Source organism: Poecilia reticulata, chromosome 18, assembly GCF_904066995.2.
Source record: "Poecilia reticulata chromosome 18, P_reticulata-male-v2, whole genome shotgun sequence".
In the NCBI taxonomy this organism is placed as follows: Eukaryota; Metazoa; Chordata; class Actinopteri; order Cyprinodontiformes; family Poeciliidae; genus Poecilia; species Poecilia reticulata.
This window is the reverse complement of record NC_088847.1, coordinates 26,661,666-26,686,891: the sequence shown is the minus strand read 5'-3', so window position 1 is coordinate 26,686,891 and position 25,226 is coordinate 26,661,666. Positions and strand designations below refer to the sequence as shown.

Genomic DNA, 25,226 nt, shown 5'->3' with positions numbered 1-25,226 from the left:
CCAACACGGTGGAGGATCTTCAACAGTAACTAATGACAACCTTTAGTTGAAGAAATAAAACCTCGTTGAGGCATTTAATCTCTTCTCAAGAGGGATGTGAGAAGCTAGCAGCTCCGTTTATAAATATATAGTTTATAGTTTTCATGCAGCGGCTTCAAAAGCGTCAAATCAGAAATAATAAAACCAGATAAAACCAAAAATACAGAGCAAACAGGAGTGTTTTATTTGAACTTGTTTGAATATTTGGTGTTAATGTAAACGCACCTCATGGTTACTCCTTAATTAATGCTAATTAATGATAACTAATGATAATTAAAGTTTATTTTTCTAATTCTTCTTGTGATTTTTGTGCTCAATTAGTTTGATGTTTCAGGAGGAAATTGGTTTGCAGCAGGAATCAGGAATACGAAAAAAAAAGTTTTACAAAAGACGTTCATTCTGTTAGCACAACACAACCATAATCATCAGGAGGAGTAAACGCTCAGAACAATGTCCTGATTCTGTCAGTCCCAGTACATCACAGCTCTGGTTTGAAAAAAATGTGTTTAGTTCCCAAAATAACACGAATATAAAATGTGTCTCATTTCAAAAACCTAGAAGTGGTTTAATCTGGGTATTAAAGTCTTAAACAGGGAGATTAAACTATGATTTTCCTCTTTTTGACATTTTTTTGACTAATTTGACTTACAGTTTATAAATAAATAAAGTATTAAAATGTCTTCCTGCTTCCATCAGATCCACATTCAGCTCCCTGTGCCTGGGGTTCCTCAGGGCTCCATTTTCAGCACTTTAAGAGAAAAATCAACCAACTGCATTGAAAATATTCCTGTTTGTTGTGTTTTCTCTCTGATTTCTGTGGATATTTTAGGCAGGTTTTTGCTGACATGACGTCTTTGTTCTCAAAATAAAAACCGTTTGTCTAAACCAGCCTGATGTTTTTCTTTCTTCTGCTTTTTTTGTCCCTAAACTTCGTCCTGATTTGATTTTATGCCTTTTGGAAAAAGTCTGACAGAGACGAGAATTAAATGTGACTTATGAGCAAAACCAATTTGAACTTTATCTTAAAAGCTGAATAAATGTGAATATAAATGTAATGTTTTTATGTATTTTCTGCCTTCTGTGTCTATTTCTGAACATGAAAAGCACGTAAAGTGGTGAGGTTTCGTGCAGCAGCTTGATTTGTTTATATTTTCTCTTTTTTATCATCATGGCAGGGAAATGAAACGCGTTCCCAGATGACATGATTTATCAAAGCGGAGCGATTCCTCGGTCAGAAAAACTACCTGAGCCTCCTGTCAAATGATTTCTCACTAATTACTTCCTTACAACATTTTTTTTCTTGGTAGTAAAACTAAAAAGAAATCTGGCCACTTTGAGTAGATCCAGTTGTTTTTGATCAATATGGAACAAAACAACCTGAAGAAGAACTGAAGTAATTTATAAATCTGCTGAAAATCTTTCATTTCCTTCTTGATTATTAATTCACTATCTGTGATTAAAATGCCTGCAGCGTTTCAGTCGGGGTGTCTGTAAGCAGTGATGCTGTGGGCTGTCAGGAATCACCATAGAAACCACAGAAGATTGTTTTTTTCTTGTGTTACATTAACGTGTGTCTGATTTTTGCTGAGGATCTGAACCGGCGACCAGACGACCCTCCTTGTTTTACCGTTTCGTTGTTGACGTTTCGGTGAGAGACGCCATCTTGAGAGGGTTGTGTGCAGGTCAGGATCGGGTCGCGGGGATTTAATGAAGGAGGACGTGATAAGTTCTGGTTCTGCTCCAGAAGAAAAGAGGAGCTGGAGACGAATGAGAAGAGAAGTGGATGTGAAAGGATGGAGTCAGTTCGATCAGCCACATTCCTGTTTTCACAGAGCTTCTCCTTAATATCACGAGTAAAAACGCGGCCAGCAGCACCTCGGCTGATCTGCACCACTCAGGAGATCATCGTGTTTATCTGATGCGACGTATTAATTTATCTTTTAACTTCTGATGACAGCGGCTTGTTATGAAAGCTGCATATTTCTGCTGGTACATGCATGTGTGCAGCTTTCATTTGGGTTTCAAAGTGTTGCTGTTTGTCCTACTTGTTGCTGCTGGCAACAGCAGCTGTTACACAACCAGCTTCGGAAAATAATAAGAAAACCTCCAATTAGGCATTTCAGGCTTTGGAGAAAACAAAGGGCGGGTAAAAATGATGGTTGTACAACAACGTTTTATTAGCTGCACATCTCCAAAACGAGTCTTTAATGATGTTGAGGGTTTGTGTGGTCCAAAAAAAAAACAATCATTTGCTTTGTTTTTCCTCCGTGTTGTAATGAGGCGGCTTGTTGCCGACAGATGAATCTGAAGAGGCGTGAAATAATCGACTGGGAGGAAAACCAGGAATAACAGGAGTGAAGTCAAAAACAGGAAAGTTTTATGAAATTACCAGAAACAGAAGATCAGCACCGAGGAAGAAAACAGCTTTAAAGACTCAAACAGACTTTAAACTTTAGTTTAAACGGCAGAATCACTTCCACCTCAATAAAGAGTTAAAGTGATCAGATTAATGGGATGGAGGATCTACTGCACCACCATCCAACTGAAGCAACATAAACTTCAATGAGAGTTTAATCATTTACAACATAAACATTTTTCTTCTTTAGAGGTAAAAATCACCTCCTTATAACTAACTTTCATTACTTATTAAACTGTTTTAACTTAAATTGGCCGTTTCTGCCGCTACTTGCTATTCTCCTCATGCGCCACCAGGGGGTGCGTCTCTCTCAGGCGCCCCAGTGGAAACAACATCCCACGTATTAGTTCCTACGTACAACTTTTCTGAATAAATGTCCAAATTTATTCAGGAAAGTTGTCCACGGTAAATAAAATGATCAAAGTTTCAAATTCCCCGATGTAATAATGAAACATAAATGTATTTTATTGGGTTTTAAGCGACAAAGAAACACAGTCGCCCTCTAGTGGAAAGAAAAGGGAAAATAATACATTTCAATATGATTTTTCACAATTAATAAATTTACATTCAATCTTTTTTAAACCAGATATTCAACTAGCTTTCGTTCTTGTTCAGTTCTGGTTGGAGGGGAATCGCTTCACCAACTTATCCACCAACATTTCAGACTCTAGTGACTTTCATTTATTCAAAAACGCAACAAATTAGCATTTTTTCCATGTTATTGGACAGTAATGGCGACATGTGAGAGCAGACTGTCCTCAGCGAGCGATTACTGCCGCTTTATCCACTCTGTGTCCATATTAATGTTCCTGTTGGACAGTTTACCTACAACATCATGAAATATGTTTACTATTCAGTGATTCTGACGTCTCCAGCGCAGAGCGAAGCAACCGGTGAAGGTTTCATAACATTGACCATAAATTAGATTGATTTGGAGTCCAGAGGTTTGTGTAAACGCTGGCTGGGATCCGTCAGGTTCAGACGTTCACAGAGGAAAACGAGTTTCCATCCAGTCAGCTGCCAAACGCTGCTGGCCTCTGCAGCATCACTCAAAACCTGACAATAAAAGAAATAAATGTCCTGCCGTCAGTCTGCTGAGCCACCAGGAAGCTGGTTCTGTCACGCTGAAGACGTTTAATCAGCCGTTCCTCTTAAAAATGTTTATTTTTCTGCTGTTTCTCGATGTTGAAATGAAACAAAATTCAGCCATAAGCTGCAGACGCATCCGGCGTTCAAAATTAAATCTAATTCAGGTTATTTATACAGCAGCAATTCACAACACAGTCACTGAAAAACATTCATTACTTCCAGTTAATTGCGGTTATCAAACAATGCAGAAGAATTCAGTTTATAAATCTGGAAAAGGTCACAGTATTAATTAAAAAGTAAAAAAATATATATTCATCTGGTCTCCATGCAGTGAGCAGGATGACAAAATAAAATCTGTAGCAAAAATAGGCAACACGTTTCCATAGCAACCATGAGATGGGCGTGTCCTACCTTCACAAACATAAACATGTAGAAACATTACTTGGACTTGAATAAAACTCAGTGTTTTGGTCAATTTGGTGAATTTTACAGTTGAAAATCTGTTGTTGGGTACGGTGCAGGTTCTGTGATGCTGTGGGCTGCGTTCTGACTGTGTTAAGAGTTTACGGCACCAGAACTCTTTGGCCTTGGACTAAAAATGAACCAAAACGTTTGATTGAATCATCACACGTTAATCAAACTTTGCATGAATTTATGTATTTCATCATAAAAGCTGAGATTCTACAATCAAGTCAAACTTTAAGATTAATTATCGTCACATCAGGTGTCAGGTTGTAATTCTGAAATCCTCCCTGAAGTTATTCCAGATTTACTTCCTGCTTCATCTCCATAACTGCACGGCTCCAGGTTGAGGCGTCCCCCGAGGGCCTGAAGAGAAACCCCTGATTTAAAAGAGCAGGTGGAGGCAGAAATGGAGTCCTGTCGCTTTAAGACTGGACCTGCTGATTGTTTGGTTCACAGCAGAAATCTGATCGGTAGCAGAAGTTTCACCGGTGGGCAAATCCACGGGGGAACGATGAACCCAAACAGCATGAGGAGCTCAGAGGAAGCAGAACATGGAGGCGGTACCGAGGCGGTACCGAGGCGGTACCAAGGCGGTACTGAGGCGGTCCGGAGCCGGACGTCGTTACTGGAAACGGCTGGAGGAGAAAAAAGATGGACGTGTCGCTGTCTCCTGACCCACATTCACGTATCTGCAGCAAACAGACGGCCTGCTGGACCGGTACCGGGTTCTGGTAGCCATGGAGCCAGACGTGAACCACACTGGGATGGCTGTGGGTCGCTCAACTTCTGACCAGTGGGAAACTGGAAACCAGTTTTAAAGTTACTGTTCAGAAACAAAGAAGAAAACACAAAAAATTAAGAAAGAAAGAAGAAAAGTAGGAACAAAGCTTTCACAAATCTTGAAAAAAAGGTTTTCCTTTAAAAACAAAAATAGCTTGAAGCTTTTTCAACTAACATAACAGTTTATATCTTTTTTTGCTAATATACCCAAACCGTGTTGAGGTTTTTTAACAGACGGTGGATAATAATCCGGTTCGTTCGGTGAGCTTTGGATGTGAAACTCTGGTCCGCCTGCAGGTCTGGATTCTGATGAAATGAAATCTGGTTCTAATGCATATCTGAACGCCAAGCGGACCAGAAACCGCTCCTAAAGCAGGAAGTGGATCAAAGTGCAAAGCATTCTGGGTAAATACAACCAAAACAAACACTACCTCTAGTGTTTATATAGTGAATCCTACCACTGCTACAATCTGACACCACTCCATCTCTGCTTACATTTCGTGAAGGAGGAGGCTGCGCTCACCGTCTTATTCAGAGGTTTTCTTGGTGCAGCGCCCCTACAGGCGGGGAGGGGAACAGGTTGCTGAAATGGTTTGGTTGGTTTGACTCAAGCAGTGAAAACCACAGCAGCTGGAAATGAAACAAGTTTTCATTTTGACCCCAATCAAACTGAATCAACCAGAGAAAGAGGAATGAAAAATATGAGTCTGTGCTTGAAACTCAGCAATAATTAGATATTTGTTCAATTTGTTTCATGATTCTTTTAGGTTTAAAAAGAGCTAACGACTTTTAAGTAATAATAACATGAGGATAAGTGTTTGCCATGTTAACTTCAGCTGAAGTTGGACTGAATTCATTTCTTGTTTCATCATCTGTTCAATCTGCCGACTGAAGAAGCAGGAAGATTTGATCAATAAAATCCTCAGGAAGAAACTAAAACCTTCAACCAACTCTCAGTGTCAAGTGGCCAACAAGAAAAAGTGCAGAATATTTTTCAAATGAGCTCGTTTTGTTGGTTTTATCAGTTTTTAATGTTTTAATTAAGGTAAACAGCCTGTGAAATTGGTTCCAGAGGCAAACAGGAAGAGAAGTGCAGCAATTTCATTACGAAGGAAACTATTAAACACCGAGTGTCGTCTGCAGTTCAGATCAACTTCATCTCCTGGCTAACAAGTGTGGAAACCATTTTGGACGCTCCCAGATTGTTTCTTAATGAATATTTCTGCTGTTTCCATTGTTTCTTTGCTCTGTTGAGCTCCATGAATGGAGAGACGGAAGTGAGTTTCCCTCCCTCCATTATCTGCTGTTTTCCATTCAGCTCCTCTTCCTCCGGTGCATCTCTGGTCCATCTGCCTGTTATCAGGGTCTGATGCTGTTAGCGACTGAAAGGGGCAGATAACGGAGGCAAACATGCAGCTAAGAGCCCAGAACCAGCCCGGGTCCGGCTGCCTGGCCTGCAGAAATTTACGTCTGCATCATGCAAGACAGCAGAATCATCACATCAGCAAATAAAAGTCAACCAGCTCATGTCTGCTGATGTTTTAGGATTTCTGCATCTTCCAAAGTCTTGAATAAACTTAGATTTTCACATTTTAAGAAGGTTTTTCTACTGATGCAGCAACATAGCGGAAAGATTTTAAATCAAAATCAAGTTATTTGAAAAAAAAAATGTAATTGATCTCTCTGGGTGAACTGTGTGTAACGAAGTGGAACAGAACCAAATGAAGTCCTGAGTGTTTTCTGAGAAAAGAAACAAGAAAATTGCAAATCGTGACTTTAAAACATCCCAAATCCTTTAGTTTCAAGCAGCTTCGTCTCTCTGAGGGCCTGAAAAACAACTTTCTGTCCACAAAGAGACAAAGTAATTCCCCAAAACCCTCTCAGACGGACGCTCAAGAGGTCCTGAATTAAATTCTCACTTCAGCGGAACGACCTCGGTGAAAGGCGGACATTTTCCCTGGAAGTAAAACGGCTGCAGCAGCAGCAGAGTTAAAATCTGGATGCTCTTCAGGGTGAAGCCGGTCGGCCCTTCAGAGGAAGATGACCCCGCTGTTCGTACGAATCCTAACCCAGAACACCAGAACACTGACCCAGAACACCGGAACTGCACAAATCCTGACCCAGAACACCGGAACCGCACGAATCCTGACCCAGAACACCAGAACCGCACGAATCCTGACCCAGAACACCAGAACCGCACGAATCCTGACCCAGAACACCGGAACCGCACGAATCCTGACCCAGAACACCGGAACCGCACGAATCCTGACCCAGAACACCGGAACACTGACCCAGAACACCGGAACCGCACGAACCCTGACCCAGAACACCGGAACCGCACGAATCCTGACCCAGAACACCGGAACCGCACGAATCCTGACCCAGAACACCGGAACACTGACCCAGAACACCGGAACTGCACGAATCCTGACCCAGAACACCGAAACCGCACGAATCCTGACCCAGAACACCGGAACCGCACAAATCCTGACCCAGAACACCGAAACCGCACGAATCCTGACCCAGAACACCGAAACCGCACGAATCCTGACCCAGAACACCGAAACCGCACGAATCCTGACCCAGAACACCGGAACTGCACAAATCCTGACCCAGAACACCGGAACACTGACCCAGAACACCGAAACCGCACGAATCCTGACCCAGAACACCAGAACACTGACCCAGAACACCGAAACCGCACGAATCCTGACCCAGAACACCGGAACCGCACGAATCCTGACCCAGAACACCGGAACTGCACAAATCCTGACCCAGAACACCGGAACACTGACCCAGAACACCAGAGCCGCACGAATCCTGACCCAGAACACCAGAACCGCACGAATCCTGACCCAAAACACCGGAACACTGACCCAGAACACCGAAACCGCACGAATCCTGACCCAGAACACCAGAACCGCACGAATCCTGACCCAGAACACCAGAACTGCACGAATCCTGACCCAAAACACCGGAACACTGACCCAGAACACCGGAACACTGACCCAGAACACCGGAACACTGACCCAGAACACCAGAGCCGCACGAATCCTGACCCAGAACACCAGAACCGCACGAATCCTGACCCAAAACACCGGAACACTGACCCAGAACACCGGAACACTGACCCAGAACACCGGAACACTGACCCAGAACACCAGAGCCGCACGAATTCTGACCCCGAACACCAGAACCGCACGAATCCTGACCCAAAACACCGGAACACTGACCCAGAACACCGGAACACTGACCCAGAACACCGGAACACTGACCCAGAACACCAGAACCGCACGAATCCTGACCCAGAACACCGAAACCGCACGAATCCTGACCCAGAACACCGGAACACTGACCCAGAACACCGAAACCGCACGAATCCTGACCCAGAACACCAGAGCCGCACGAATCCTGACCCCGAACACCAGAACTGCACGAATCCTGACCCAAAACACCGGAACACTGACCCAGAACACCGGAACACTGACCCAGAACACCGGAACACTGACCCAGAACACCAGAACCGCACGAATCCTGACCCAGAACACCGAAACCGCACGAATCCTGACCCAGAACACCGGAACACTGACCCAGAACACCGAAACCGCACGAATCCTGACCCAGAACACCCAAACCGCACAAATCCTGACCCAGAACACCAGAGCCGCACGAATCCTGACCCAGAACACCAGAACCGCACGAATCCTGACCCAGAACACCAGAGCCGCACGAATCCTGACCCAGAACACCGGAACCGCACGAATCCTGACCCAGAACACCAGAACCGCACGAATCCTGACCCAGAACACCGAAACCGCACGAATCCTGACCCAGAACACAGGAACCGCACGAATCCTGACCCAGAACACCAGAACCGCACGAATCCTGACCCAGAACATCGAAACCGCACGAATCCTGACCCAGAACACCCGAACCGCACGAATCCTGACCCAGAACACCGGAACCGTGATCTGTTCATTTTGGGAACTGTGAGGTCATCTGTCACCTCATGAAACAGTTTGCGCCACAGAAGTTCTGCATCAGATCCAGGAAGTAGCCTGTGATCAACCAAGTCTGTTCATTCAGCTGAATGTTTAGTTTGTAGATTATTTAGTTTGAAACTGTGGTAAAATGGCTGACAGAGCACCCAGGAAGTTCTGGGAACCTTTAAGCTTTGGTAAAATGTCTCAGTTCACACTGAACAACTCGCAAGTTCCAGGAAAGTCATTTTTAGTTTCCAGGAAACTTTCTGTTCCACTAAACTCCAGTTTTGTGAAGTTACTTGTAAGCCGCTGTTCTGTGAACAACCCAGAGGCAAAATGTCAAATCTAGGAAAATAACATTTCAGAGAAAGAAAATGGAAAAGCAGAAAAACAATCTGAGAAAATGTCCTTTCTGCTCCAGGAAATCCATCATTTACGTTTCAGAGAAGCAGAACTGCTCTAGACTTCGATGCTGAAAGTAAACCTGGTGAATAAACGCTGCTTTTCTCACACGTCATATAAAAGAACCGGTTCACCTGGTTAACGAGCTGCTTTTCTCTGAATGCTAACATTTTTAATAAAAAGCAGGATTATTCCAGGACTGCATTTTAATCATGATTTTACTGAATAAATTATTTCTGTTGAACTCTAAGGAGTCTAAAGTTTAACATGCTGAATTATAATCAGGAACATATTCATCAGTGACGTGCAGTCAGGGGAGGCATCACGGAAAAATTATGTACAATAATAAAATCATTTATAACGATATTTTCACCCTGTGGTTTGTACTATAAAGTACATATTTATTCATTTAATTTAACCAAATCTGATATTTTTTCCTTCAAAATTGCTGAATTTTCTCATTTTCCCATTCAAACGGTTAGAAGTGAAGCACCTGGGATTGATCAACCTCTTGCTAGCTGCGCTGGCTGCCATTTTATGAGAGCATGCTCCTCCTGTCTGTACGTCGCCAATAAAATGGTTAAAAACATTTAATGTATGAACTGATTTTCCATAATTTAGCTTATGTATTTAATGTACTGTGTTTTTATTGTCACCAACTGTGTGTAACGTGTTTCCTGTGCTGAGGAGCGATTAGAAACGGCAGAGAACAGACTCCAGGTGAGGCAGGCAGTTCTCGTGCCTCACCGCTGGGGGCGCTCATGATCTCAGACATTGTGACTGCACAACTGCAGAGTAAGAGACGGTAACAGGGAGCTAGCCATGGAGCTAGCCACACAGTAGCTGCGCTGATACGGAGCGAGAAAGACGTGGTTTTGAGTTGTACTTTAACGGTTTCTCCCTTTGCTGTTAAGCACAACACGAAATTAATAATATCTACATGTCTAAGTTTGATTGAGATAACGGAATTATTCTGCGGCGGCGGCTAAGCATCACATATTAAAGTCTTTTTACCCTCCAGCATTGTACGCATGCGCGAAATTCCCTTACGTAAACAACAACATGTAGGAGTCTAGATTTGTAAATCTGATTATAATTAAGTCGGTGCCTCACCAGCTATGAACGTCACTGATATTCATGTGGATGTTTTCTAACGAGTGTTTTCCATATTTGATGTGAACTTTCAACCCGACCTGAGGTTTATCTGTGGACTCGTCTCGGTGTGTTGATCTGCAGGCCTCATCTAAATGTGCCGTAATAATGACGGCTGCCTGCTGCCTGAAGTTCAGAATGAGAGGAAGCCGCACTTTGCTTCCAGCTACATGATGGATTATCTCACTTATGTCCATTATTATGGAAAAACATGGAAAAGGGAAAAATACTGCAGGACAGAAGGGACTCGGAGAAATGACATAAAATTATAGATTCCAGAAGTGTTTGGTCAGATTTTGTGTTTTTGAAGAAAAGTTTGATTTCTGATTTAATCTGATGTTTATGTTGTAAATGTTAAACTAGTTAAAAGTATAGAACAGACTAGAGGTCTTGAAAATGGTCAATGTTGATGTGTAGAAGTTCTTCAGTAAAACAACCAAATTTCCCAGCCGTTCCTGAAGGCAGCACGATGCTCAGATGTAGTCTGGAGTTTAAGGTAAAGAGAATCTATGATCGATCTGGTGAAAGAATCTATGATCGATCTGGTGAAAGAATCTATGATCGATCTGGTGAAAGTCGGTGATCGATCTGGTGAAAGTCGGTGATCGATCTGGTGAAAGTCGGTGATCGATCTGGTGAAAGAATCTATGATCGATCTGGTGAAAGTCGGTGATCGATCTGGTGAAAGAATCTATGATCGATCTGGTGAAAGTCGGTGATCGGATGATGGATTGATGGAAACCAGACTGAGCTGGTGAAAACGTTGCATCTTCTCTATGTGTTTCTTTTGGGTTTAGCTGCTTGTTTCCCCTGCAGAGGTGGATCAGCCTCAACACACACACACACACACACACACACACACACACACACACACACACACACACACACACACACACACACACACACACACACACACACACACACACACACAGAGAGAGAGAGAAGTAAATGTTGTCCCAGCGTCCGTCTCTCTGCTGTGGATTAACGTCTCCACTGGGACTCGGCCGTCTGTTTCTTTGTTCCTCTCTCTCTCTCTCTCTCTCTCTCTCCATCTCCTGCTTGTGTTTCAGTCTGCTGGCTAATCCCTCTGTTTGCGGCTCCTCTTCCTCCCGCTGGCCTTCGTCGTCTCTGCCCTCCCTGCCGGCTCGTGTTGCACGACCAGCAGAACGAGCGACAGCGTGGAGGAAGAAGCTCCGTCCCCTCAGGCGGTCAGACCTTCTGCTGATGTGTGATATCATGTTTACGCGCCGTGCTGTTTGCTTTCTGAACACACAGACGGGAAACGTTTAACTTTCCTCCGCCGCTGGTCATGGCTGCTCCAACAACAGCCCGTTTCCTTCCTCTAGTCCTGCCTCCACAGAAACACACGACGATTTTCTGATTCCTCCAAAATCATCCATCGCAGCCCAACAGGCTAAACTGCAGCTAGTTTGTTTCCAAAATCAGCAAAAACAAAAAACCTGCCAAGGAATTTAAGTCTAGTTTGAAATGAGACAAAACTACCTCATAAGTAACTTCTCAGTAACATGTAGAAGCTTATTTCTTTGTCAAAGAAAGAGAAAATATTGATTTCAAGAAAGTTTCTCTACAAACCAGATCAAATTTACCTGGTGACATTTTGTGTTTCTGCAGTTAAGATACCTAAAGAAACATAAAGCATGAATTTTATTTTCCGTTATGCTTTTAAATACGTGTGTGATAAATTTATCAACGCTGGTTGAACTCCAGGATGGTTTTAAACAACCCGTCTCCATTTTCCCGACCAGAACTTTGCGAAATTTCAGGCTTTTTGCTGCTGACAGGAAAATAAAAGAGCATAAAAGTGGAAAGTTTGGAGTAAAATGAAAGTAAAAAGCCTTTTTGATGCGGCTCCTGGCAATAAAAGCTCTAATGAGGACAGTGGCGGAGCCAGAGGGGGGCGGGGGGGCCCAGTGATCCCCCTGTCATCTGATTGGCCCCCCCTGATGACTGACATGTAACAGCACCAGGTTATTCCTGTACATATTTAGAATCATTCCAAGTCAACCTAATATCTAAAGAAGAAAAACAAATATATGAAAAGAAAATGTATAAAACTTTATATAAGTCCATGTGACATAAATAAATAGATTTTCATCAGGCGTGATACCAGCCTCCTTTATACTCATAACAAGCTGATATTCTTCTCCTGGGTGTTTCAGTTGCTGCTGTGGTGAAACTCAAAGGCTAAAGCTCTTCATACCTGGTGGTGATGGTAAAACACCAATAAGTTATTTATTGATTCTCCCCAAAAAGAGAAAAAACCGAAGAGGGCCGACGATGTTCTAGTTTGGATCAGAGGTGGCGCTGGAGTTTTTTTGTTGTCCGTCAAAGAAAAAAATAATTTTATTTCTAATTTGTAGTCATCAAACGAAACATTTATTATTTCTCTGTTGGAACGTTTTTGAAATCAGGTAACATTTCAGGAAATGACGTGATTAGAAGACGACAGAACTCTGATTGGTTCCTGATCCGCATCACTTCCCTCAGCGGGAGAAAAACCAGCAGAAGCGGATCAGCTGCTGGACGCTCCAGAGCCTCTGGTCCGTTAAAGCGTCCAGATCAGAGATGATCCTCTGACTGATATTGTTCTAATAATGATTGATAATGAGCTCCACGATGTTCTCTGTGCGTAAAGTTAAACTGTCTGAGCACCAAGTGGTCAGCTGATCACAGTCTGGACAGAAACCAGCGAACTGCTCTCTGTTCTCATCAAGACGAGGTGAGGAGGGAATCTGACATGTTAACTCAGTTTTTACTGGTTTGGTTTTTAAAACACCATTAACTCAGCAGTGTAACTATATATTGTATATTTGGTGTTTGTCGTCTCATGTGTGATTAATTGGAGCGTTTATTGCCCAGAGCTCTGCGCTGGTTTCTAACGGATCTGCACTTTAGTTTCTTAGAACATGTTTACTAATCAGATGGTGGCCAACCTGAAAGAATCTTCCTCCTTGCTCTCCTCATCACCTGCTGCTGCTTCCTGCCTGAGGTCCTCGGCTGGTCAGTGCATCACCTCCAACACAGAGAAGAGCAGCGGTACCAACAGAACCCACCTGTCCATCAGATGGTTCCCAGAACCAGAAGACGATGGTGGAGCTGCAGCTTTCTAGAGTATGAGGGCAGGACTAGCATCTAGGATAAAAAATCATATTTTTCCTTTAGTATTCATTCTATAAATCCATTAATTGTGCTTTAGTTGTTTTGTGTCGCAGAATAAAGTCCAATCCTTTCTGGGTGTGACAGGAAGTGAGACTGTGGACCAGTTTACAGCTGAAACGCCTCTGAAGCCTGGCTGTCGGGTTTCCTATCTAGTTGATACAAATTATGATTCATCCATTAAGATTTTCATTCTCAACATATGTAAAAAACAAAACCATATAAATATATTTTATAAAATGCATAAATACATGCAAATGCAAATATGTGTCAGTTATGACATCACTCTCCCTGTGATGTCATAATACCATTCTCCTTTGTTATGACATCATAAAACAGTTTTAAGTACTTGAACTTTCCCAAGATCTTTCATTCGAGTTCTGAAGAAAGACTAGAGAAAACGTTCAACATGGATAATAACCTCGTTGACGATATTAAAGATTTTTATATCAGGGTTGAAAGGAGGAGGCTAAGATATTTAAATACGGAGGAGTTACTACTTGAAATTGCAGGACTAATGAAGAAGATCAAAAGGTCTTATAACTTAAATGCATCTGAAGAAGATGAAATGGTGGAAGCCATTCTTGGCCATTTGAATGGAGAGCGGCAGCGTCCGAGCTGGAGTGTGTGGGGCTTTTTGACCAACTGTGGAGAGTCTTTTGTGAGCGGCTTGAGTTTTGGCCTGGGCTTTGGAGCGGCTGCAGGCGTCGCTCTGATCGTTTTCAAACTCCTGACCTAAACCGTCCCGTCCCCTTCGAAATCTGGGTGGAGCCTGAGGTGTTGAGGAATATAATTATGTTAATAGTTAAAAGTTAGTCAAGTTTTATTCAGCAGTTAGTGGTTTTCTCTGTTTAATTCCCTGAAATTGATTCACTTGCCTGGGGATCACATTGTTTCTTCGGTGGAAACTGAAATCCTGGGTACGCCTCGCTGCAGGAGAACGGTTACTACTCATCTGACCAAATGAATACAAACCCGATGGAAGAAAAGACTAAACAGATCCTCAGAGTGGGGGCCTTACCTGGGTCCTTGGGACTTTCTGTCTGGAAGCCACGTCGTCCACTGGGTCTTTTGGACCTTCTTTCCTGGCATGAAGAGAAAACGATAAAGGAAAAGTTTTTCAGAGTCTGAGCTCAAAGAACCAAACTATTTTTATATTAGATAATTAATTTAATGTCACATAATTATCGCGGTAGAAGCCATTTGTTTGTTAAATACTTAATGAAAAATATTTATCGTGTTTGTTGTAAATAACGTAAACTCACAAAGATCGAAGAAATTAGTCCAAGTTTGTCGTTTATTGAACGTTCAGAAACTACAGCGGCTGTGATGAGCCACATTAAAGGTAAACTAAGGTAAAACAACCTGGAGTTAACTTGTTAATTTAGGTCCAGGAGCAGAACCACGCCTCAAACCACACCTCCAATTTCCTAAACGGCCCATATTTACCCGCTCCAGAGCCGTTCCACGCCTGTTAACATCGTTTGTCAACCGACTACGTTGCTTGTCAACAAAAACGTTCTACTCACAACGGAAGACGCTCTTTCTGTCCAGCCCGACCGCTCCGACTCGGATGACCTCTTTGACCCGTCCCCAGCTGCCTCAACCTCAACCAGCTCAGTCATCCAATAAGTACCACGGCCCTCCCCCATTTCTCCTTCACTTCGCCAGCAAGTCCTGCATGGTAATTATGTCGATCTAGCACTTCTCCTTCAACCTTCTCTCATCTGTTTTAGTTAACCAAGAGAAATCAATACAAACCAAGGTCCCATGCAACTTAGCAATTCTTTAAATTCACGGGTTTCGGTGCTTATTACAAATTAAAACGGTTCGCCGATAAATGGCCACTCGAGTTTAAGTCTCTCCAGAACGCCTCGGGCTCTCCTTCTTCCGCTCTCTTCGTCATCACTGCGATCCTTTGGGGTCACGAATGGTCTACAAAATCCATCCTCATTCATTCAGACAGCACGGCAGTAGTAGAAATCATCAATAAAGGCCGCTCTCGCTCCCCCGAAATCATGCAGTTCATGGCAGACTTACTTTAGTTTCTGCCCAACATCAGTTTCTCATTCAAGCCGCTCATATTTCCGGATCAAAAAACCGCATCGCTGACGCTCTTTCTCGTTTTTCCTTCCAGAAATTCAGACTCTTGGCCCCAGATGCAGAAGCACGTTCCACGCCGGTCCCTCCGTTTTCTTCAACCATATTCAACTGAGCCCTCCATTACCTGATCTCCACCGAGCTTCTCAAGATTTAATCCTCAGCAGCCTCGCTCCTCGCTCGCTTTCCGTATATCTGACCGGCTGGAACCGATTTAAATCTTTCCCATGCAACTTAACAATTCTTTAAGCTCCCATTCCAAAGACCTCACACCCGTCGAATTTGCTCTCGCTTTTTCTCTTTACAGAGACACCATTTCTCACCCAGCCACAGCCTGTACATCTATCATCCCTCTCCGCTCTCGCTTTTTCTACCGCCAACCGTCTGACCACCGCCGCCCCTCTTCCTCCCCTCATTCCGAAGTCCAGCGAACCATCTCCCTCCGCCAAAACCCTCACGCACAGGGGAACCGGGAAAAGAGGTCGCCCCATCCTGTACCAAGGAGGCAGGATGATCTGCAACAACTTCAACGACCTCGGCTGCTCAAGCTCCAGTTGCAGGTTGCTGCGCGCCTGCTCCTTCTGCGGCGGAGCCCACGCAAGGCACACCTGCCCCCATAACCCCACTTCCACAGCAGACTGACTAGGCCGCCATCTCTCCACTCCAGTACAGGTGAAAGCCCTCTCAAGCATCACCCAGACAGGGAATTTGTTAACTTTCTCATTAACGGCTTCACTCACGGTTTCCACCCGGGCATAGAAATTATTCCAGATTCCACCTACCAATGTCACAATCTTCAATCCGCTCTCTCAGGTCCCGACACAGTCGACTCTCTCCTCGCCGAAGAAGTTCAAAAAGGGTTCGTTATAGGCCCCTTTTCTAGGTCCCCTTTCCCTACTTTCCGCGTCAGCCCCATTGGCATCGCCACTCGCAAATATTCAGGTAAAAAAAAGGCTAATCATAGATATTTCAGCCCCTCAAGGCTCTCATGTTCCCAGCATCAATAGCATCATTCAGTTTCTTTGACAAACTAATAATAATAACAACAACAATAATACTAATACTAGTAATAATAATAATAAATAATAGTGATGATAAATACATAAATGTCACATATATATTATAATTATTATAAATGTATATATATGTTTAGTTATATATACATATATATATTTATGAAATAAAAACAGGGCAATGTATTTTAGTGCTCGATATTACCCATCAAATACCGTTCCCCTTGTTTTAAAGTGGGGGATCTGATGGGTAATATTGAGCATTAAAATGCATTACCCTGTTTATATATATATATATATATATATATATATATATATATATATATATATAATTATAATATGTGACATATATGTATTTATCATTACTTATTTTTATTATTATTGTTATTAGTATTATTACTATTTGTTTTCCGCAAAAACGTGAAAAAAGTGACAACTTTGCCGAAACATGTTTGAGCCTTCACGGTGTCCGTAGTTCCCAGCACGCGCGTATTTTGCCGCGTGGGCGGGGCTTCCTCTTATCCTCAATAAATATTTAAATCTGTTTTCCTCGCTAGTGACCTGAACAGGTGATCAACTCTAAACCAGTCGCACCTTTTCACTCTCCGTCTCTCTTGCGTCATTTAAGCACAGCCGTTGCCATGGCAACCTCCTGCGCTCCACAAGCCGAGCAGAGATTATGTTAAAAACACGACATCCAGTCCGATATCAAGTTTGCAGGCTTGATATTTATTGTGCATCATTAATGAGCCTCATGAACACAGCGGTGGTTGATTGGTTCATTTTAAACTCCTGGTCATGGAACCGAAAGGCAATTGGTCAAAACCTTATTGAAACAATAATCACTGAGATTATTATTGTTGTTGGCAGGGCCGTGCAGAGGCCACTAAAGGGGCAGGAGCTCAAAAAAACAAACAAAAAAAGGCCCATCTAACCGTATTTTAGGACAGAATATTAACAAACAGCTTTCAGAGTTTAATAAACAATGATAAATTACAAAAATGTGACATATTCAATCAAAGCTAAGGAACATCTCCATATAGAGCATAACACTATGAATATGTAAGATATTTTATTAGTAATTTCTTTCTGCAGGTTTATTTTGTTATAGGAAAGTTTTGCAATATTCAAATTTAGCAAGATATGTAAATCAGAGCTGGACCACCAGACATATTTAGTCTTTACATAATTACACTATTAAAATATAAACTAGGGCTCAATGCAACCTTTTAGTGACTGTAATCTATAACAGATCTGCCTGTTTGCTGCAGTGGAGATGAAGACGGTCCATTCAGGAAGCAGAGCTGCAGCAAACTTTAACTGGAACTGAAGAAAAAAGACAAAAGCAAATATTGAATTGTTAATATATTCAGTTTGGTTATTTTTTTTAAATTATATATATATATATATATATATGCACACACATATTTAAAATTTTGCCCCCCCAGAGGTAGTCCTGGCCCCCCCAACTTTAAAAGTGTAGCTCCGCCACTGAATGAGGAGTTTCTGCAGAGATGCTGCTTTAAAAAACCTGAAAACGAATCACGATTCACAGAGTACGGCAAGCTGGTCTTCCAGCAGGTCAACACCTGCTGGAAGTTGAACTAGTTGTGTGTTTAGCTCCGCCCCTTCCTCCATCATGCTGCACCACCATCTGATCAACTTCTCCCATCTGAACCATAAACAACTGAACTGTTAAACATGTAAATTTACGAAACAAGCCAAATCAAAAACAGAGGGGAGGACAGAGTTTCCACCCATCATAGCGGTGAAACATCACATCCCTACTCCAACGTCTTTCTGAGATTTAAAGAGCAGCAGCAAAAGCAAACGAGGTGGATTAGCAGAGCTGGCTAACAGCTGCTGGTGTCACCAGGGACATGTTACTGTGGAATATCGTCTCTCTGCTCGGATATCAAAATTAAATCATGACAAATGTTCCTGAATCAGCAGCGTTTCCATTGCTGACTGATTCCAGCTGCTTTTCCCTCAATCTAAAGGTTCCTGCAGAAACAGGAAGTTGGACCAACTTCATCACCGGAGCCGTCCTCTGGACTTCAGAACCGGGGGATTTGGATTCTGGTGTGTGATTGCTGCTGGTGAAAATGAAAAACCGTAGAACTGGGAGCAGATTGCAGCTGCTGTCCGTCATCCCTGAAGCTCGCTCTCTGACTGACCAATTTATCCACAGGGACGTCATCCCGTCCCACGCGTTCAGCGGCGCGGCGCCGAGCAGAGCAGAGGCAGCGTGAACGTCCTGACACACGTCACTGCTGTCAACATGACGGCGTCTGCTCCAGTCAGACCTGGAGAGGAGCTTTTAAAGCCCACAGCTTCCTGCAGCCTGTTATTACAACCCTGAGACATTTAAACTCGGCGCAGCAGCAAAAGGTCACAGATGATTTAAATCTATAGCCATAACAGTCATCTCTACGCTGAACCGCTGGTTGTTTACGTTCCAGGGAGGTTAAACGTTCTGCATCCGGTTACGTCCAAACGCTTCAGCAGTGAAGCAAACCGAGTCTCCAGTTCAGTTCATTCTTTTTGTTTTGAGTGATCAGATTCTGACCAATTCATCCATCAGAAGCTAAAACCAAAACCAATACTCTCTGGATCAACTGAACGATCCAGGATCAGCCTGCAGGAACATCTCCAGCTGAGGAGGGCACTCCAGAACCGGAACCGGAACGTTGTGGCTTCATTAAAGCACGGTGGTGGCAGCATCATGCCATGGAAAACATGGAAGGTTTTTCCCCAGCGGAGCAGAGAAGCTGGTCAGAGTCGTTAGAGGACTGGAGGTTGACCTTGGAGCAGCATGAAGACCCAAACCAAACAGCCAAACTACACAGGAACATTTAACTCAGGGGTGTCCAAGGTGAGGTCCAGGGGCCCTTTGTGGACCTTGAAATGATTTAATGTGGTCTCGGATTGCAGTTACAAGTTTGGCCCTCCAGAAGACGGAGCTGAGGAAAATGTATATCACCTTAAATGGAAACAACATGAAGTATTTATGATATACTAGTCATGTTTGAAACTCAGTTCTCACGGTTTTAGCTTTCATGCTAATATAATAGTAAGTGGCGCTACAAAATAACAAAAAGCTTAACATTTCCAACTCAAAAAATTTGGAAACTAAAATATATATTTTTTAAATCACCCAGAAATGAGTTTGCTTTTTTAATCAAGAACTTAGATCACTCAAAATGGTCTAGTCAAAGTCCAAAGCAACAGAATCTCGAGAACTGATTTTCTCAAATGTAACTGGGGGAAATGAAACGGCTATAAAAACTGATTGTTCAGGAGGTGATAAATACGTCACAGCGTCAGGAGCGGAAAACAAAACGTGAAACCAGCGGAAACGTTTCCCACCTCTCAGGAGAAAACAGCAACAGATTCTCCTTCATTCTGCGTTTCACATCGAGTCGAGGCTTTACGGCCCGAAACGATCCAGGAGAAATCGGTTTAAAGCTCCGGCATGCAGGCTGATGGCGAGCAAACGGCTTTTTCCGGAGATTCCCCGTGAGATCAGCCGACAGGAACTCAATTTAAATCCCGACTCCTGCTGTGAAAATTGCACTTCCAGATTTTCTGGATCTTCGGGGAGGAAGAGTTCCTCCGGATTCCGACGCTGCGTCGTTCATCATCTCACAGCGGATAATGGAAAACGTCCGGGCTAATGATGAATCCCAATTAGAGATTACAGAGGGCTGCAGCAAAGATGAGCAGCCGACGGTGGAGAGAAACGTGGTGGCAGGAAAAACTCTGCTGGAAATCAATTAGAAGATGATAAAAGCAGGAAATATGTGCCAGTGACATAAATCTTTACTTTAGAGGGAGTTTTGTTTCAGCCAAAGTCAACACTCTGATCCACCGCTCTGCCCCTCCCACCCCTGTTTCTAAACACAAAAGCCAACTCATTTCTATGTTGTCACTATGGATTAATGCATCAATGCAGCGTGGAGCGGAGATCCAGGCTGCTGCTCCGACCACCTTCGGATCATCTGCATTGTGTTCTGATGTTGCTAATCTTCTTCTTCACAATACTCCATAGATTCTCTCAACTGGATCACGTGTTGGTGTCTTTCAATACAAATTTAAAATAAAAAATCAGCATCTTTATAAACCTCGTCAGCAGCAGGAAACATGAAATTCTCCAAAATATAACTTCATAGTCCGGTGGATTCGGTTCGATTGGGGACTAAAACTGCAACATTTGCTACATTTTCAGCGGCGAGTAAAACAAAGCAAACCCTTTGAGCAAGCTGTTCCCCTCCTCCCCTGTGGGGGCGCTGCACCAAGAACCACTGAAGGAAATGACTCGAAAGACTCCGAAGACGAGGCTGAGCGCAAAATACTTCGTAACGAAATGAAAACAGAAATGGAGTGGCGTCAGATTTTAGCAGTTTGTTTGTTTTGGTTGTATTTACCCAGAATGCCCTGCGTTGTAGTCCACTTCCTGCTTTTGGAGCGGTCTCCAGTCCGCTTGGCGTTCACAAATGCATTCGAACCGCACCAGAGTTCACCGAGGTTTGTAGACGGACCAGTTTGTTTTACGCATTGAAATATTACCAAACAAACGGACCGGACTTTCTAAACAAACGGACCGGAGTTGGATTGAAGCAGACTGAACAGGACGGGCGTGACGTCGTCCTTCGTCTTTCTTCAGACTCTGGCATTTCCAATAAAAGTTTAATTTAATCTGAACAGGAAACCACTGAACAATGACCTGGTTCTGGTTCTCCTCAGCCCGGATGATGATCCAGTCCTTGCAAAGCTTCCACAAATTCCTGAGTGGATGTTTTTAGTGCATCTCTGTCAACCATACTTTTTCCTTCCACTCAACTTTCAACGAATCTGGATGTAGCTCTTAACGGCCAGGTTCTTCAGAACGACCTTCAGTGCCTGTTGCAGTGAAAACGTTTCCAGGTGTCCCGACTTGATCACCTGATTTGAACTTTTACACAATATTCCCATCTTCACAGAAGCTGGTCCTCCTGAAACCTTTTCCCCGTTTTTCTCACAGAAGAGAAAAAGCCTCTCTGAGCCAATGTTTGTGTTTCTTCCTGCCGTTTTCATCCTGTAACGATTTTGGACGGCTGCATTTTGAGTTTGTGTCGGCCTGCTGGTGTGTTTAATCCATGCATTATTCATATTAGTCATTTTCTGCTGGCAGAGACTCAGAGGGACGACGCTGTTATCCTGCTGCAGGAATGTTCTTCTGTTGAGTCGGATGTTCTTCACCCTGCTTGGCTTTCCACACATGAATATAGATTTGTTCAGGATTTATGTAATTTATTTATCCTCTGCATGTTTTTTTTAACTAATTCGACCCAGATTATTATTTCCAAAATTGTAAATATGCAACTAAAAGCTGCACTTTTTAAGCTTTTACGGCGTTTTGCCCAGACAAATGACCTTGATTAGGCAGGAAATTATGGTTTGTATGAAGGTTAAAAGGAAAGAAAGGGTTTTTAACGAGCTCGTTTTTCTGTCTGTAGGAGGCGGACCAGCACTTCAAGTGCCAAAAACCAGCCTGTTGCAATATTTCATTTATTCTGGGAAAATCAAGACAACCGGCTGCAGAGAGCTGAAAACAAAAACACAAAATCCGTCTCTGCTTTCCATCAGGAGGAACAGATTTACATAAATCTGCACGACAGAGATGCACTTTACACAATCAATCAATCAATCAACAGGAATTTGGCATCTTTTCTTGCAGAGACGGCGCTTCTTGTTTTTTAAATCACTCGCACACAATGAGCTGCACATTCTTTTCAAACGTGACTTCAGGCTTCATTAGCACTTCAGTAACTGATCCAGGGCAGGAGAGGAGGAGGAGGAGGAGGAGGAGGAGGAGGAGGGAGCAGAAGACGGAGACGCGGGGGAAGAAGATAAAAGGAAGATAAGAACTTGTGCAACAGAAACTGGTTGATCAGAAAGAGGAGAGAGAGAGGATGGAGAGGAGGACGGAGAGGAGGACGGAAAGGAGGATGGAGAGGAGGACGGAGAGGAGGACGGAAAGGAGGATGGAGAGGAGGACGGAAAGGAGGACGGAGAGGAGGATGGAGAGGAGGACGGAAAGGAGGATGGAGGAGGACGGAAAGGAGGACGGAGAGGAGGACGGAGAGGAGGACGGAAAGGAGGATGGAGAGGAGGACGGAGAGGAGGACGGAAAGGAGGATGGAGAGGAGGACGGAAAGGAGGACGGAGAGGAGGATGGAGAGGAGGACGGAAAGGAGGACGGAGAGGAGGACGGAGAGGAGGACGGAGAGGAGGACGGAAAGGAGGATGGAGAGGAGGATGGAGAGGAGGACGGAAAGGAGGACGGAGAGGAGGATGGAGAGGAGGACGGAAAGGAGGACGGAGAGGAGGATGGAGGAGGACGGAAAGGAGGACGGAGAGGAGGACGGAGAGGAGGATGGAGAGGAGGACGGAAAGGAGGACGGAGAGGAGGACGGAGAGGAGGATGGAGGAGGACGGAGAGGAGGATGGAGGAGGACGGAAAGGAGGACGGAAAGGAGGACGGAGAGGAGGACGGAGAGGAGGACGGAAAGGAGGACGGAGAGGAGGACGGAGAGGAGGACGGAAAGGAGGACGGAGAGGAGGACGGAAAGGAGGACGGAGAGGAGGATGGAGAGGAGGACGGAAAGGAGGACGGAGAGGAGGACGGAGAGGAGGACGGAGAGGAGGACGGAAAGGAGGATGGAGAGGAGGATGGAGAGGAGGACGGAAAGGAGGACGGAGAGGAGGATGGAGAGGAGGACGGAAAGGAGGACGGAGAGGAGGATGGAGGAGGACGGAAAGGAGGACGGAGAGGAGGACGGAGAGGAGGATGGAGAGGAGGACGGAAAGGAGGACGGAGAGGAGGACGGAGAGGAGGATGGAGGAGGACGGAAAGGAGGACGGAAAGGAGGACGGAGAGGAGGACGGAGAGGAGGATGGAGAGGAGGACGGAAAGGAGGACGGAGAGGAGGACGGAGAGGAGGACGGAGAGGAGGACGGAGAGGAGGATGGAGGAGGACGGAAAGGAGGACGGAGAGGAGGACGGAGAGGAGGACGGAGAGGAGGACGGAAAGGAGGATGGAGAGGAGGACGGAGAGGAGGACGGAGAGGAGGATGGAGAGGAGGAGGAGGGAGAGGAGGACGGAGGAGGAAGGAGGACGGAGAGGAGGACGGAAAGGAGGACGGAGAGGAGGACGGAGAGGAGGACGGAGAGGAGGACGGAAAGGAGGATGGAGAGGAGGATGGAGAGGAGGACGGAAAGGAGGACGGAGAGGAGGATGGAGGAGGACGGAAAGGAGGACGGAGAGGAGGACGGAAAGGAGGACGGAGAGGAGGACGGAGAGGAGGACGGAGAGGAGGATGGAGGAGGACGGAAAGGAGGACGGAGAGGAGGACGGAGAGGAGGACGGAGAGGAGGACGGAAAGGAGGACGGAGAGGAGGACGGAGAGGAGGACGGAAAGGAGGATGGAGAGGAGGACGGAAAGGAGGACGGAGAGGAGGATGGAGAGGAGGACGGAAAGGAGGACGGAGAGGAGGACGGAGAGGAGGACGGAGAGGAGGACGGAAAGGAGGACGGAGAGGAGGATGGAGAGGAGGACGGAAAGGAGGACGGAGAGGAGGATGGAGAGGAGGACGGAAAGGAGGACGGAGAGGAGGATGGAGGAGGACGGAAAGGAGGACGGAGAGGAGGACGGAGAGGAGGATGGAGAGGAGGACGGAAAGGAGGACGGAGAGGAGGACGGAGAGGAGGATGGAGGAGGACGGAAAGGAGGACGGAAAGGAGGACGGAGAGGAGGACGGAGAGGAGGATGGAGAGGAGGACGGAAAGGAGGACGGAGAGCAGGACAGAGAGGAGGATGGAGAGGAGGATGGAAAGGAGGACGGAGAGGAGGACGGAAAGGAGGACGGAGAGGAGGATGGAGGAGGACGGAAAGGAGGACGGAGAGGAGGACGGAAAGGAGGACGGAGAGGAGGACGGAGAGGAGGAGGAGAGGAGGACGGAGAGGAGGACGGAGAGGAGGACGGAAAGGAGGACGGAGAGGAGGACGGAGAGGAGGATGGAGAGGAGGACGGAGAGGAGGACGGAGAGGAGGATGGAGAGGAGGACGGAAAGGAGGATGGAGAGGAGGATGGAGAGGAGGACGGAAAGGAGGACGGAGAGGAGGATGGAGAGGAGGACGGAGAGGAGGATGGAGAGGAGGACGGAAAGGAGGACGGAGAGGAGGATGGAGAGGAGGACGGAAAGGAGGATGGAGGGAGGACGGAAAGGAGGACGGAGAGGAGGATGGAGGAGGACGGAAAGAAGGACGGAGAGGAGGACGGAAAGAAGGACGGAGAGGAGGACGGAAAGGAGGACGGAGAGGAGGATGGAGAGGAGGACGGAAAGGAGGACGGAAAGGAGGATGGAGAGGAGAATGGAGAGGAGGACGGAAAGGAGGACGGAGAGGAGGACGGAAAGGAGGACGGAAAGGAGGACGGAGAGGAGGACGGAGAGGAGGATGGAGAGGAGGACGGAGAGGAGGATGGAGGAGGACGGAAAGGAGGACGGAAAGGAGACGGAGAGGAGACGGAGAGGAGGATGGAAAGGAGAGACGGAAAGGAGAGAC

At 45.1% G+C, this 25,226-nt stretch overlaps 2 long non-coding RNA genes across 3 annotated transcripts; one reads left to right on the top strand and one right to left on the bottom strand.

Moving 5' to 3' along the window:
- Nucleotides 1-2,192: 2,192 nt before the first annotated feature.
- LOC145548702 (uncharacterized) lies at nucleotides 2,193-17,955 on the bottom strand. 2 transcript variants are annotated; one of them, XR_014084706.1, is made up of 4 exons: nucleotides 17,843-17,955; nucleotides 13,281-14,588; nucleotides 5,313-5,419; nucleotides 2,193-4,832 (listed from the first exon to the last, which is right to left on the bottom strand). It is a non-coding gene; the product is annotated as an uncharacterized LOC145548702 (long non-coding RNA). The 2 variants fall into 2 exon arrangements; XR_014084707.1 differs by lacking the exon at nucleotides 5,313-5,419.
- LOC145548703 (uncharacterized) lies at nucleotides 14,603-16,257 on the top strand. Its single transcript, XR_014084708.1, has 3 exons — nucleotides 14,603-15,187; nucleotides 15,641-15,792; nucleotides 15,911-16,257. It is a non-coding gene; the product is annotated as an uncharacterized LOC145548703 (long non-coding RNA).
- Nucleotides 17,956-25,226: the final 7,271 nt, after the last annotated feature.